Below are 15,827 nucleotides of genomic sequence, written 5' to 3'. Positions count from 1 at the left end.
TTTCGTAAGAGAAAATTAGAGGATTACGGCGGCGGCTGATGGACAAAAGATTACATTAGATTACATTCGTTTGTTGATTACTCCTTAATTTTGTGTGACAAGCGTAGTTTTTTCTGCTCTGTAAATAGTTGTCCTCTTGGAGTATATCCAAAAATCATTCTCAAAATTTAGTAGAGAAATAACGAAAATATTTTTACTTTTGTGTAAGAAGTTCTCTCTCACATCGCTCACGACAGTACATCTTTGTGATTTTAGCCTACCGCAGAATTCAAGCAAACGAGGGGAGAAGATTTCCAGTCCTTCGCCGGGAGCTGCTCATTCAACTGAAGGCGCGTTTCTCTTCCAATGTGCACGAAACGCCATTCATACTCGCTGCTGTCCTCCACCCGAAGATCAAAACGCGCATGTTCAATGAAAAGTTCTTCCCATAAGGATTCCTGCGCAGCACGCCTTCACTGTCAAAAAGCCTCTTAATCCAAGTAGTGACGAGGGCCACACTGTCAATGCCTACGGAGACGCAAGGTAGGAACCGCCTTAATGAAAATTGCATTTTGATGTTCAGCAGATGCAAAGTCCTGCCTATCACATTGTAGGGAAGCAATAATAGCTAAATGCTTCTTTCAGGGCTCCACATATTTTGGCCTTGATTCTCTAACGCATACAGACAGCATCAAAGAACTCGCCACTTTCCATGATCCGATTACTTCCTCAACTTGGTGTTTATGCCGAATGTAGAACTGCTCGTTTCACCTGATTTCGTAACGCGGTTCCAAGTTTCTGAAAATGGACTGGGAAAGTTCGCAAGTTGCAGCTCCTTATTACCTACTTATCGCGTAGATCTAACGCTGTAAATCTGTATTTATCGATTGAATATTGCCGACTCAGAAGCTAGAAGGAGCAGGTAAAGTCCTGAAGAAATGAGCACTGGCTTGTCCTTGAAACTGTTCCTTTTGAACCATTGTTGTGCTCATTCTACTAGAATGATGCATTATTATTTAGGCAACCGTTGGGCGCTCCTAATGATACCTCCGTGGATCTAAACAGCGACATCCGTGATCCTGCGGCTCCTTGTGCGACAAAAATTTGATCTCGTCTTTTTTATGTCTCATTGTCCCAGTTAGTTTGAACGGAATCCAAAAAAAAAAAAAACGAAAGTAGCTGGAAACGCCCCACAAGGCCTCAAGGCCGCTCTGGGAGTTAATATTTAGTAAAAAAAAAGCATGGCGCCTCGTGCACAGTTTCTCTTTCGGGCTTTTGAAAACTTAGCATGCACCTGTCACATTCCACACAGTTGCTTAGGATGCATATTTCCATTTTTCGTCGTGAAGAAGGCTCTGAATCGTTTTTCTGTCTTTCATTAAAAAATATTGTGCAATTACTTGTTGCGGTCTGTACAGCACACAGTTAGTTCTGTGAAATCTTACCAGCTCCAGTTGTTGGCGGTGGTGCTGAAAAGGATTTATTCTATATAGATATAGCTCCAATTGAACTCGCCGTAAAATTCATGGTCAAATTTTTCTGTTCTGTACAGGAAGCGAAGAGTCTGCATTAATGCCGATACGTCGGCACAGCAGCTCGGTGTTTGAGTTCCTCGAAGATCAGCTCGGAGGAGACAATTCTTCGCAGGGAGAAAGCCAAGAGAGCGAGGTGGAGATTTACCTCCACGAACCGATCTGTGAAGAAGAAGACGCCCTGAAGTACTGGAGAGCAAACCAAGAAAAAAATATCCAATTCTAAGCCGTCTGGCAAAGAAGTTCTTGGCAATACCAGCATCGTCTGGCGATAGTGAAAGACTTTTTTCCACAGCAGGCGCTATTCAAAGGGCGCGGAGGTCGAGACTGAAAACTGACAGGTTGGCTCAGATGCTTTTGTACAGAGAGTACCGCCTCAAGAACAGCACCAAAGAGTGAACGATGCGGCTCACTGCCACTCATTGTGCATATGACCAATAAAGATTTTCAGAAATTTAAAAAGAAACCGTTGTATGTCTTTAATCTACATAAATATACGCGGTGGTTGTTACATTCCACAAGAGTTCTGCCAGGGCATTTTTAGCACTTGTCGTACAGTTCATTCAAGCCAATCTCACTCAGCTGACTGGTTAGCCAAACTCGTCTGTGCTACGCTGTGTCCCACTTACTAAAAAAATACGTTTTCCATGACTGGTTATGAAGGGAATCTTTCCAATCTTGCATCGGAGCTGTAGAGTACTTACAGCGCATTTCCTGGAACAGGCCGCTAAGTCTTTGGAGCTGCGAAATGTTGCCATGCACTGCCATCAAGGCCTCGAACTCGAAGCACACACTTTCGTAGGCGAGAATCAAATCATTAAAAAAGGGAGAGCAGCTTACCATAAGCTCTATGTGGCGTGTTCTTGCTCAGCCGCGATGAATTGCGCGCAATCGTACGCATTCAAGGCGGCTGAATCCGATAAAATTTGAAACCTTTTGGAAGTGAATGTGGCACGTTCGAGTGCCGCGAGGAGGTGTAGTAGATTTATTCCTGCACGTACAAGCCGAGGTTTTCGGCGCACCCGCACTAGCAGGTGCTGGGCTGGGCGGGGCGTGCACCTGCTTCTGTGAGTGCACAGTCGGTAATCCACTATACATCCGCGCTAGTCAGTCTGAAATATGCTAAATCTTTCTATTTTCGCTGGAACTGCCTTATAGCAAGCCGGTGCCGCAAAGTTTGGTGGGTAGCCGCTGCGGTGGCTCAGTGGTTATGGCGCCTGTCTGGTGACCCTAAAGAAGTGGGTTCGATGCAGGCCGCGGCGGTCGCATTTCGATGGAGGCGAAATTCCAGAGGCCCGTGTACTGTGCGATGTCAGTGCACGTTAAAGAGCACTAGGTGTTCGAAATTTCCGGAGTCTTTCACTGTTTTTTTGTGCTCTTGATAAGCCGTTGTGCATGCCATTCTTAAGTTCCTGCTTCTCTTGAACCAAGCTCACGTTGCAGGTATGCTTCTGAAAGCACTGCTATGCTAAAGTTTGTATCTGTATGCTCCCACCTGCTTGCTCTTCCGAGACTGCAGTAACTCCCAGATAAAATAAATAAAATAGAATAAACCAAACAAAAGTATGGTGGGGAAAGCCAACCATTGCAGTCTTACCATGGAAATAAAGCAGCAGCCTAAATAGCTTGGTCTGAATCATCGCTCGCTCCGCCTTGCTTTTTACGAGGAGCAAAGAGCAAACAGCTATAGTGATTTCGAAATAACAGGAACGTCCCTGGCTTTATTTATGTTCCTGGTGAGACGTATGACCACTTAATTGCGTGCGTGATTTTATGAGCAAATTGCTTGCAGGCATGATCGAGAATTGATACTCAGCGTTTGAATAATGTTTAGACTTGCAAGAAAAAAAAATCACGGGCGGTTTAGCTTGGGGTTGACCCCGAAGTATCGTGCACTACCACCATTAGCCCTGGTTTTTTTGGTTTATCCCGACTTTATATGCTTTTGTTTGACATGAACGGGTTTAACTTGGTTGATATATCATATGAAGTAAGTTTGCGTGATATTGATCATTTTACATTTATACTGCGGTAGAATTGGGCATTCTCTACGTTCACAAGTCCCTAGGAGTCCTGATTTCTCTCCTGGGGCAGTGGTGCAGTGATTAAGCTACACGCCACTGCCCTGCGATGGCAGCTGCTGTTATCGGTGGGGCTTCCGAGACGCAGGTTGTTGTTCCTGAGGAATCTCTCGCGACTAATTATTAATTGAACTTCCACGATGAGCAGTTTACTAACAGTCCGATGGGCAGGTAGTAATGACGTCACAACGTCATGTGACCTAGGTGGCCCAAGTGCCAGAAGCAGGCTTGAGAAAGACAGACAACCGCTTTCGGCGGAGTGGAAGCCCTAGCGCCAGGGCACTAAAATGGCAACCACACGAATCTTTCACTCGAGACTCTGGGAGTTAGTGATTACTGTAATTCAAGCCAAACGATGCATTTTAGACGATATTTGCAAGAGTTCTGAATAACGTTTTATCTTAAGCTACAGCATAAGAGCCCCACTGCAGCAAAAAGCAGGCATCGCACCTGGGGAAGACAACATCCTGCCTGTACGAACTGCCAAGCTCTCGAGCTGTGCTTGCAATGTCGTCGTCTCGTCACGTACCCTCATTTAAACTGCCAGTCTCTCTGGCTGTGTTTTGAAAACGTGGTCTTGATCATCTTCCATTTGTGCGCGTGGAAGCGTCATCAGACATCATGCAGCAAACCGCAAAAAATGGCGGGAGATTAGAAGCAATGAAATTCAGAAGACCGAATGCTATCGCAGCGTCATCGGGTAGTGGTAATTAGGCGAGCTACAAACTTTCCCTATTCTGAGTCTATTCTGTGCTTAGATCTTATTGTAATTGTCGCAGTAAATGCTACTGCATTGTTTCCTGAATATTCCTGGCGCACTTTAATTTTTTACACACAGACAAAACCACACGCTGATTTGAGTTTAGCAGTGAATATAGATAATAATGAAATGTAGGACACATCTATGCATGCAGTTCGTGCCAGGAATAAAGTCGGAGTGATAATTTGGGGCTGAACTCGTTACTGTCTCGCTTTTGTATCACCTATTAGCTCAAACAACACGCACACACGTACACACATAGCAATATAAGCATCTAGCATGTCGTCTAATAGTACCTTGCGGGCTTGTCTTATATGTTTATTACTCAGTAATATCGCCAGAAGTAGCAGACTACAAAAAATAACCAGAGTTTTATAACAACTGTTATGAGGGTGACGATGAGGGAGGGCCAGATAATTTTTCAGAGTGAGGGTGAGGGTGAGCGAGGGCCATGGGTTCAAAAGTGAGGGTGAGGGAGGAAAAGCAAAAATGAGGGCATTTGCCCACCTCTGGTGATGAGTAGTTGCTGCCACAGATGGCGCTGTGATGTCAGGTGTGGTAGCAGACCCTACGAAATCTCGAAGCGTGATGAGTAAGAGCTAACGCTCTTTAAAAAAAAAAAATAAACACGGAACAAATGGTAGGCTTACGCTGTATGCATGGCCCCGTATAGCGTACACTGCGCAGATGACAGCGTAACTTGGAAGAAGAGGAAGGCCTAGCAACCAAGTGTTGCTTTCCCGCGTGCCTTTCTTTGCCTTTATTGAGTACAGGTGAATAGCAACCCCTGCCTCCCGATTCTTGGTCCCGGTCCTCCAGTGTGGGTATGCGCCATTTTTGAAAACAACAACAACAACAACAACAACAACAACAACAACAACAACAACAACAACAACAACAACAACAACAACAACAACAACAACAACAACAACAACAACAACAACAACAACAAGAAGGCAGTCTCGATCTAATACGAAGGCTTCAATGGCTTTATCTGAGGATGCATTTTTCTAGCTGCTGGGCCCTCAGCGTTTCGCGGGTGAGTTTTCAAGTTTTCCAGCTACAAAGTTTCACAAAACCGACGCTATTTGTCAACGATAAAACATCTTGTAGAGCTTTGGTTTCAACACCGAGCACTCACACACTTTCACATGCCATTCATAATCCATTAGCCATGGAGCAGAGGCCCCTTACCCGGTTAAGTTAGGGGTGAGTCAAGCTTCACTTAGAGAGAGGGCGCTGCTTTGACGGCAGAAGGCCAGCAGCTTTAAAGAAATGCGATGGCGAGCCGCTTTAAAGAACGTAAATGCGTCCGCGTTTAACCATTATACCTAAAGCGGCCTCTCAAAACTTCCAGTAAAGTGTGCAGAGAAGTGGTTTCGTGAAATCAAACCGTACTTTCATGTAGACGCAGTATAAGTGCCTGTTTGTCAGATTATAAAGTTAATTTCAGCGTAAATGAACTTTACAGAAAATAAGTTATATATCCATCACTAGGAGTTCCTATAGCCTGAACCTTACCCCTTTCTTTTACCGCACTGAGGCGTTAAAATACAGCTCCTTTCCTTTGACCATTGAGCTCAGGAATTCTTTACCTGGAACCGACCGCTCACTACCCATGGAAGAGTTTTTGGCGGCCATCGCTTATTTTCTTTGTTTTATGTTTGTATTTTCCTGGATGGCTTTTTTTTCTCTCCCTGCCCATCCCTGCAATAGCCTTATTGAGGCTGCAATATGTATAAATAATAAAAACATGTATAGTTCTGCGCGGAAGTGCGATGTTTGCGAAAAGGTAACATGCCTTTACGCTTTTAGAGATTTGGTTGAGTAAAGTCACACACTCTGGTTCCATTAAACCACTTCAAATGCTGTTAGGCACAATAGCCGAAAATGGGATCTGCAGTGCTTTGATGCAGAGGAAGGGACTTCAGTAGTTGTGATCGGGTTTTTTTAAGTGAAAAAGAGTTTCGCAGTTGTAAAGTCGACTTTTGTTTTGTCGGATTCAGTCACGGTGAGAGCACATTTTAGGCGCTCTTCTACCGGGAGGATACGGAGCCTACTTTATTTTGTTTTATTTCATTGAAAAGCTGCGGCATTTTTGTGAAAAGACCATGTCCAAATATTTTTGCCGAAATTCGGCGTAATAACTCGGGACTGCTGAAAGCGAATCAAGACCGCCAGGCTGCATCATGGCTGGCTTATTTCACAGTGTGCGTTTAAATAAACTTAAAATAAGGACAACGCAGAGAGCTATGCAAATGAAAATGACAGGTGTATCGTTAAGGGACAGGAAGCGGGCAGAGTGGGTGAGGGATCAAGTGCGAGTTAATGACTTCCCAGTCGAAGTCAAGGGGAAGAAATGGGCTTCGGCAGGGCATGCAACGCGAAGGCAAGATAACCCATGGTCGTTAAAGGAGTATAGACACCTAAATTTTGGGTGCGCGTTTTCTTGTTTGTAATGATACGTAAGGCATTATTATACATGGATTACCACCTGGTATTCTCCTACGACCGCTAAATAATTTATAATCGCATTTCTTTTTCGTGCTGTTGTTTCGGTTTCAACAGCCGAATGAGCAATGTGACGTCAACGTGTATTTACAGGTCACGTCAGACATAGAAAAACTGCACTATAAAAATTTAATCAGGTCCATGGTACGGCTATGGGAGCATCGATTTCTGTCACCGCTGTGAACTTGACAACGGAGTCACTGGAGTCCCGCGCCCTCTCAAGCTTCACGCCGCGCCCGAAAGTCTTCCTTCGTTTTGTGGACGACTGTTTCTGCATAATCAAGAAATCGGATCGGAGAACATTCCTTTTGCACCTCAACAGCATAGAACCGGCCATACAATTTACTACGGAAGAGGAAGTAGATGGCCGTCTGCCTTTTATGGACGTTCTGGTGAAACGCGACGGCCCTGGAATGTCATTAAGTGTATTCCGGAAGGACACGCACACTGGCATGTACCTCAACTTCAGTTCCGTACACCCGGCCTGTCACAAGAAGTCCGTTGTCGCCTCACTCGTCCGCCGATCGGAAAACCTCTACTCTACGCCGGAAGAGAAAGCGACAGATCTGGATACCGTTCGCCGAGACCTGATGTCTTCGGGCTATCCCAGTTCCTTCATACGAAAATTCGAGCATCGCCTGGCTCACTCGCCGCCACAGCAACCCCAGCGAGAGAAGAAGAAAAGGATTCCGACACCCTACGTCCCCGGAGTAATTGAAAGCTTATCCCGCATATTCCAATCGTACGAAGTCGACGTCGCCCATGTACCCACGCGGAAGCTGTGACACGCGATGGTTACAGTAAAAGACAAGATAAAGAAGGAGGAATTCCCCGGCATCGTGTATAGGATTCCCTGCGCTGATTGTGAGCATGACTATAGTGGTGAAACAGGCGATTTTCGAAAAGATTGCAGCAGCACCACAATGATATCAAGAACAAGCGCGTGGCAACCAACACACTGGCTGATTATGCCGTCTCAGAGGGCCATGACATCGACTGGGACGGCGCGAAGGTAATCGGAAAAGAAAAGAGCAAGACGACAAGGCTTTACCTAGAATCTTTTTATATTCAGACGACGGCAAACACGCTTAATCGCAACGAAGGCAATCTACCCCCGATATACTCCCGCTGCTTGCGTCATACCATGAAACCTATATAACGTACCTTCATTCTTTTCTTTCATTGTGAGCAAGGTCCCCGTAAGCCGGGCCCGAAACGTCATTTTTTAAACGATTGGTCAGCGCTTCAAGAATTTCCGCCACAATCGCTGCTTCCTCATTCGTTGTCATTACTGCTCTTGAGGAAGGCTGGCTTCAGCACTGTTGTGAATTAAAACGATTAAGCAGCGATTTCATGGACGTTTTTCCATGCCTCACGTGACACAAAAGCTCACTTTGACGTCACAGCTATCGTTCGGCAGTTGAAACCGAAACCAAAAAGCATGACAGAAAAAATTCGATTATAAATTATTTAGCGGTCGTAGGCGAATATCAGATGGTGATTCAGGCGTAGCAGTGCGTTCCGCATCAATATAGAGAAGAAAACATGCCACCAAATCAGGTGTCTATACTCCTTTAAGGGTAACAGACTGGATTCCAAGAGAGGACCAGCGTAGTAGGAGGCGGAGATTAAGATGTGGACGGGGATAAGGTGGCTACGGCTGGCATACGACAGGTTTGATTGGAGAGATAAGGGAGGGGCCTTTGCCCTGCAGTGGGCGTAGTCTAGTCGGGCTGGTGATGATAAACTTGGAATTAACCAGGGATTAACAGCGATGTCATGATAATCGGTGGACGCCATTGGCTGGAGGGTCTCCTTTGAGGGGCATTTGCCCTTCATTCTTAAGTTATATCCGAATATTATAGTGCCCCTTTGTAAACTAGAGGCATCCTAGCGCCACGCGCAGTGCAACTCTCCCTTTCTCCTCGCACATGTCAGCTGCATGAGCGAGGGGATTAAAGAGAAACTGCATAGGGTTTAGAATTTGACGAGATTAAACGGGTCGAATGAGCGGAACTTGCAGGTAAAGTATGCCAAGTACTTTCGGGCGATCATTTGAAATGGTGACATATCCGCCGATTGAAATCGGGACGACCTTCTCCGCAGCGTACACCTCCAAGGGGGGAGGGGGGGGGGGCTCACATCATGACGTCATCGAAGGTAAAAGCAACGCCGCTGAAGGCAAAGGCCTCCGAACGTTGTTTGGTGGCATCCAACAAGGAACGGCAGAATGTGGCTGGCGGTAGCGGAAATTTGAGATCTTACCTTCCGTGACGTCACACCAAGCTTCTCCGCACTCCTCTTAGGCTATGAAGAGAAGCCTGAAAATTCAACCGTTGATTCATCATTTTGAATGCTAGAGCAAAAACACTTTGCATGCTTTACCTGCAGACTGTATAGATTTGAATCCTTGAATAGCTCGGAATTCTAAAAAAAAATTGGTGCAGTTGCCCTCTAAGGTCATCGCGGGGAACCTCCGATAACAGCTTTTATTTGTAAAATACGAGGGATGGCATACGTAAGAGCAATTTTTTGTTTTATGAACTAAAAAGTAACCTCCCCCCCCCCCCCCCCCCGCCCCACCGTTCGGGATCTTAATCAAACTTTTAAGCACTAAACGTTAAATAAATCCAGGAGAACTTGAGAAATATCTTGCAAGGTAAATAATTCCCATGCACCACGGTATATTTGCTACTCAGTGAAAAGAAATGGTTTTTTTTTTTTCAGTTCTGTACTGCATTTTTTCCCCACAGAGAGTCTGTTAATATGCAAGTTACGTTTCACATATTTATCCCGCGAAATCTTCAAATTCCCCGTTTATTTATTTTTTATGTTTACTTCCTTCACAGGGTGCTATCATTGCAGTTTGGTTGGCCTGCTTTCAAAGGACGAAACGAGGTATTTGAGCGACGACAAAACGGCGAGAAACCCTGATCAGTGCCTTCGACGAGAACTCGACACCAGCCCCTCTGCCGTCAAAGCTATCACCACCAAAAATCTTCCCTCTTACTGGCGAACAAGTTGCACACGAATGCTTCCACACGCTGATGTCCATTTTACAATCGCGTCTTAATGCTTCACATGCATGCTTTCCCGTCGGCCTAGACCTCGAATGTGTTCGAAGTGCACAGTCCTTATCACAAACGTGTTCTCAACAGATTAACTAATTTACTATGCAGGGTGATTTTTTTTTACCCTCTACAGATTTTTATTTCAAAAACTGTGAGAAATACGTCGGTGTGGTCTGTGCAGGTGGATTACAGAGCAAGGCGGACATAATTTCCGCGATAGAACTGAATAATTAGACGATAATTCAACTGAACTGAACCAATAAAGTTTCTTTCTTCTTAATTTTAGTGCACAAGATGACACTGCGAAGTTGAAGGCTCTCAATGTAGCCTAGTCTAGCCTAGCCTAGTTTTTTAATTTTCTGAATCGCATTCGGTTCGCGAGTCAAATATACGCTTTTGAAGGCTTGTTGAGTTGGCTTTCGTGTATAGAGAATTTATGAAATGACGTCGCTCGCATTTCTAATGCATCAAATACGTACACCGTTTGTGTATTTGATGATGTAGCCGAATTTAACATGATTTTGATGACAATGCCAGACGCAGCGACGCCATTTTGTAATTGTGTAATGCGGGAAAGCCAACTCAACGAGCTTTCAAATGCGTATTTTTACCGCTCGATATTTCTAACCACATTGCCGGTTAAGAAAATTGAGAAACGCGGCTCAGTTGTGATGGTGACGGCATTCAGTTTTACTCCATAATTTTGCCCCCTGAGATCAAAATTTACGAAGTTGATCAAGTCATTTTAGTTAATGAACAGTCTAATTACTGAGCTCTGGCACGTGCACCATGTCCGCCTTGCTGTACAGTCCAGCGAAGCGCTTTTTCACTAAAACCTGTTTCGTTTTTGTGTGCCAGAAAACATTGCATTTCTTATCATTACATTACTGCTTTTAGTGACATCTCCTACTCTGTGTTCTCTGCGAAGTTAGAGCGTGTACGTCCATTTATATAGTTTCGATTATATTCCGTTTTTCTTATCAAACTGTCCCGTTTCTCCCACTGGCTTATAATGGAAAACTGCTGCCTAAAAATCTTATTAAAAAGTATAAAAAACAAAGTGTCAATAACCTTGCTAAATGAAGCGTAGGCACATCACTTAGTTAATGTGGCGTTTCTGAATACCGGGGCATCTCAGATCGAGGTCGCATGCACATTGTGTGAACGCCTATGCTAGTCGTTGGGAGTGGTGTTCCGTTTACACTTGAATTTGTTGTTTCCTGCGTTAGCTGGAATCATGTTCTTAGGGAACGATGTTTGAGTTGAGATAAAAAAAAAACAAGTTCATCAATTTGAATGAAATATTATGCACTCATTCGTGTGGGGTTGAACTTGCTTCAAAAAGCCGGCTACTTACGTAAAAAAATTTACGTAACCGCTTTCTTACATAAAGACCTCGCATAGGAGCAAGGCTTTCTACCGACGTCACAACGAAATGGCCAGCATGATTGGCAAAGCTGCTCTGCCTCGTAATAAGTAAATTAATATGAGCTTGACGCACCTGCGTGGAATTCGATCTCGTTTCGTAACTCGTCATATTTTGGCACTTTGACTTCATTCCGAAATGATGCCCTATAAACTCAAGTAAGCGTCACATTTTTGTGCAGGCCATTTAGTCTGCTGTTAGCTCATGCTGTGGCGAGAGCTCGAATTTAATGCGTTTTTTTAACAGGAGGCACTACTGCTATAATCACCCGATTTGAACTCACGTGCTGACAAAAAGCCTTTTCTTATTCCTTGCCTTACCCGTATGCCTTATGTATTAGTATATGTCTTATCATAGTCCTCCACGGTCAAACTGGGTCAACAAGTTTTCTAATACTGTTAATACATATAATAAATAGTAATAAGAATACTTGCTCCCACTGCCACGAATGGCGACAATTATTTTCTTTGTTTTCGAGGTTTAGCTATTCTCTCACTCAAAGAAGACGCACTATAAGTACTCCTGTGTGGCACTGTTTGGACCAACACGACAGCGGTGTGCCCTGATCGGCGGGAACAAAATATATCTTACTTTGGGAAGCTATACTGTCTCGTTTCCAACCCAATAAAGCACTTCGCCGTCGTAACGTAGATGAGCGCAGCCTTAAAAGAAGAGAAAGCGAAGTCGACGGGAAGGGCCTTCTGGCAAAGTCAGACTATGGCTTCATTTTGGGTCCCACGCAGTAGGGATTTGGTCGGAGAGTCTGTACCGCAAACGGGGGTATAGATAAAAACTGAATTCCTTATAAACTTTTTTTTTTGGACTCTGCGCGCTGAGAATAAAAATTCAGCACGGCGAAGGACTATGACAGATTCGATTTCGCAGCGCAAGTGTACTCGTAAAGAAAATGGAAATAGAGAAAAAAAACCTTGACGTGAGGTCCACAACCTTTATATAGGGCGTCCCGCGCTCTTTCAAGTGCTACGACGCAGCTGTCTCTGACGCGCTCCATAGTTACCACAGTATCAAGTAGAGTAGGCGTAAACAGTCTTTAGTGGTTACGTGCATGATAGAGCTTCTAAGGAATAGTTCGCAACATTTTAACATAGCTTTTCAATATAGGGACAGCATAAATTGCAAAATCGCCCCTGCAACCAGTGGGCTTGTACATTTCATGTCTCGCACATTTTGAGCTACGATGAAAAACATGCAGTAATCTAAAACCTGTAGTAATCAGGGTTTGTTTGTTGGTTGGCTTGCATATTTCATGGCTCTCACAGTTTTAGCTACGATGAAAAACATGGTCCTCTTAATCCTGAAATAATCAAGTTTTATTCGTTGGTTGGCTTGCACATTTCATGGCTCTCAGAATTTGACTGCGATGAAAAACATGGTCCTCTAATACCTGATATAATCAGGTTTTATTCGTTGGTTGGCTTGCATATTCCATGGCTCTCACAGTTTGAGCTACGATGAAAAACATGGTCCTCTAAAACCTGATATAATAAGGTTTTATTCGTTGGTTGGCTTGCATATTCCATGGCTCTCACAGTTTGAGCTACGATGAAAAACATGCAGTCATTAAAAACCTGAAGTAATCATGTTTTATTGGTTGGTTGGCTTGTACACTTCATGGCTCTCACAGTTTGGGATACGGTGAAAAACATGCAGTCCTGTAAAAGCTGAAGTAATCAGGTTTTATACGTTGGTTGGCTTGTACATTTCATGGCCGTCACAGTTTTAGCTACGATGAAAAACATGCAGTCCTCTAAGACCTGTAGTAATCAGGATTTATTCGTTGGTTGGTTTGCACATTTCATGGCTCTCACAGTTTGAGCTGCGATGAAAAACATGCAGTCCTCTAAAGCTTGTAGAAATCAGGTTTTTTTCGTACAGCTGTCTATCTTTTAGCTCTGGCGGGGATCAATTGCGCAAAATGCACGCCATGCATGTGGCCTCACCTGAACACAAACGACTTACCTTTTTTACTTAAGCGTAACGGCGGGGTTCGTTGAAAAATCGTGTCAAGTGTCTACCATGAAAATGATTAGTTTGCATGCCAGGCAGCGTGATGTAGCGCAGCCGTTGCGAAGAAAATCTCCAGCGGAAGTTTCCTGCCTTTGCATGCTGCCTTTGTATGTACTAATCCGATTCTACGAACATTATTATGCAGATTTGTCTTTTACAAATTGGGGGAAAAACCCATCACTTGTGCAGCCTCAGTGCCACTGGAAGTCAGAGAGTACTCACACTGTTCCCAAAGAGTCAGTTTTAAAACGACTGCGCGACAATAGGGGTGCTTTGGGCGGCCTTTAAAGTCGGCTGATTTGTCGAAATCAAATTTATGCTCCCATCGGCTAAGAAGCGCCCAAGTTTTTTGTGCTTTATCATAAAATTATTAGTGTAGTATTTAAATTTAATTTACCATACGTCATGACACGTTTCATTCTTCTGTAGACCCAGAAGCCTCTTAAATCCCAAAGAACTCATAAAGGAAGAACTGTTGGAACTACAGCTGCTAAATTGTTTGTGTGCATTCATAAGAAAACAAGAATTGAGAAATGCCACTGGATTAACGCTGACAAGCCGAACTTCAGCTAGGGTCTCAAGAGCATAGACGTGTGAAATCATTTCACCATCACAGGCAAGTAAAGCCGAAAAGTTCGAATAACAGAAAATGAAGTTGCACATATTCTGGTGGAGGTGGGATCGATCCCATATCCCGTACCGAAACGGTTAGCCGGAGCTCCAGCCCTATACCCGTCAAAACGCCATTTTACTGTGCAAGCCGCCGGCTCCGAGGCTTACCGTCTACAATATTAAGATGGAGTTTCTAGAAAAAAAATCTTTTACCACGCATGTTCTTTTTTTTTTAGCTGTTAAAACGCAACTGCGATATTTATTGCAGAATCACTGCTTGGGCTAGAAATAAGAACATAGCATTTAACAAAACTTTTCCTCACAAAATGGTGAATAAAGAGAGGGTTTATTGACGGGAAAGGCAGAGAGGTTGGCCCGAAAAATAAATATCTGGCCTGCTACTCTGCACTGGGGAACGGGAAGAGGAGAAGAAAGAGGGTCACGATGGGGGGTGATGATGGTGAATGACAAAATGGGGACAAACTGGTGAATTTTCAGCGTACTTCTCATTGGAATGGTGGATATTAAAGTTGCGCACAAGTCACAATTGGACGACTCTGGTGGCTTATAATAAACTTTGACAGATCTCCACTGCTTTCCTCCACGCATACATAAAGGCGCTACTGCCCCCAGTCACCCCTGAAGAAGGAGCCGAGCCGGCTCCAAAACGTTGGGTTTTTAAAATCAAAGTTATTGGTTGAAGATGTGTCAAAGTTTGTTATAAGTCTTTAAACCCCGCCAGACAGGAAAATCTGTCAAAATTTTCAAAAACTGGAGGCGTACCGTACCCCTCCAGCCTTCCGAGTGTTTTAGATACACCTAGAAAAATCTTCCAAGCCAAGCCACTGCGTTGACTAAACTTACCACTTGGCAACTGCGCTCTGCCATTTCCGAAGCAAAATTTTCTCTTTACTCAGTCAAGGTATAATTTCAGTACTTCTGCTATAACCAGCAGTCGTCAGAGAGGAAATGTAAGTACTTTCTCATGAATGCTATGCGAGCCATGCCCTCCTTTTTGACAGAGAAATGGACGCCTTCTCGTGAATGGCTGTTTGAAAAACGAAGTTAAGCTCTTCGTATTTTGCCCATCGTTTCGGAAATTAAAACAGGGCGGGCTGGGCCTCGAGTTTCCCCCTTTCATATTTTTTCCTTGCTAAAAAAGATGAAGCTAATGTCGATTGAAAATGACGGTCTGATCTGTTAGCTGTCGTTCCGGGATTCACAAAATCAAGGTCTTTTAAAACTTTTCAGAGTAAAACTTAAGTAAACTGTGAGGCTCTGGTTCCATGCTTCTGCATCGATACCGGATTTTTCGTTTTAATTTTAATTAGTACCAAATCTATTATTTACGTCATCATTACCTTTCGTTAGTGCGGTCATTTATACAGCATTTTTATTCTTTAGAAGAATGCCGTCGGGTTAATAAAAACCATGCGAAAATTTTGGCATGCGAAACAAAAATATTTTCTGTATAACACGGGGATTACGCCACGTAATTACTTATTAACATGCTGTTGTTCTCTGGCACCGTGGCGCGGTAATGTGTTCGTTTGATAAGCTTGACAAGACTGTTACTTTAGCGAACTCTAACCTCTGAGATAACCAGAACTCGCTTGAACTGCAGTGAGTCAAACACAACTGCGCATCAGTGAAGTTATCGCTCATCTGTTGCTAACGCTAAATACCTATATTTAACCAAAACTCATGGTACACAATACACGTACAGCTACTTTTAACGCTTTGAACGGCACTATAGGCAAACAGGAAATTGCAGGCGACGGCGCGTTCAGCTTTGCGAGAAACCACGTAGAGGTGACGTACTCAACA

At 43.9% G+C, this 15,827-nt stretch overlaps 1 long non-coding RNA gene across 1 annotated transcript; it reads left to right on the top strand.

Moving 5' to 3' along the window:
* The first annotated feature begins 262 nt into the window (after window positions 1–262).
* LOC144097064 (uncharacterized) lies at window positions 263–1,757 on the top strand. The gene is made up of 2 exons (XR_013306898.1): window positions 263–522; window positions 1,532–1,757. It is a non-coding gene; the product is annotated as an uncharacterized LOC144097064 (long non-coding RNA).
* Window positions 1,758–15,827: the final 14,070 nt, after the last annotated feature.

The sequence above is a fragment of the Amblyomma americanum genome, chromosome 7 (assembly GCF_052857255.1).
Source record: "Amblyomma americanum isolate KBUSLIRL-KWMA chromosome 7, ASM5285725v1, whole genome shotgun sequence".
NCBI classification, from domain to species: domain Eukaryota; kingdom Metazoa; phylum Arthropoda; class Arachnida; order Ixodida; family Ixodidae; genus Amblyomma; species Amblyomma americanum.
The sequence above is the reverse complement of the archived record's forward strand: the minus strand, read 5'-3'. Positions and strand labels throughout refer to the sequence as shown.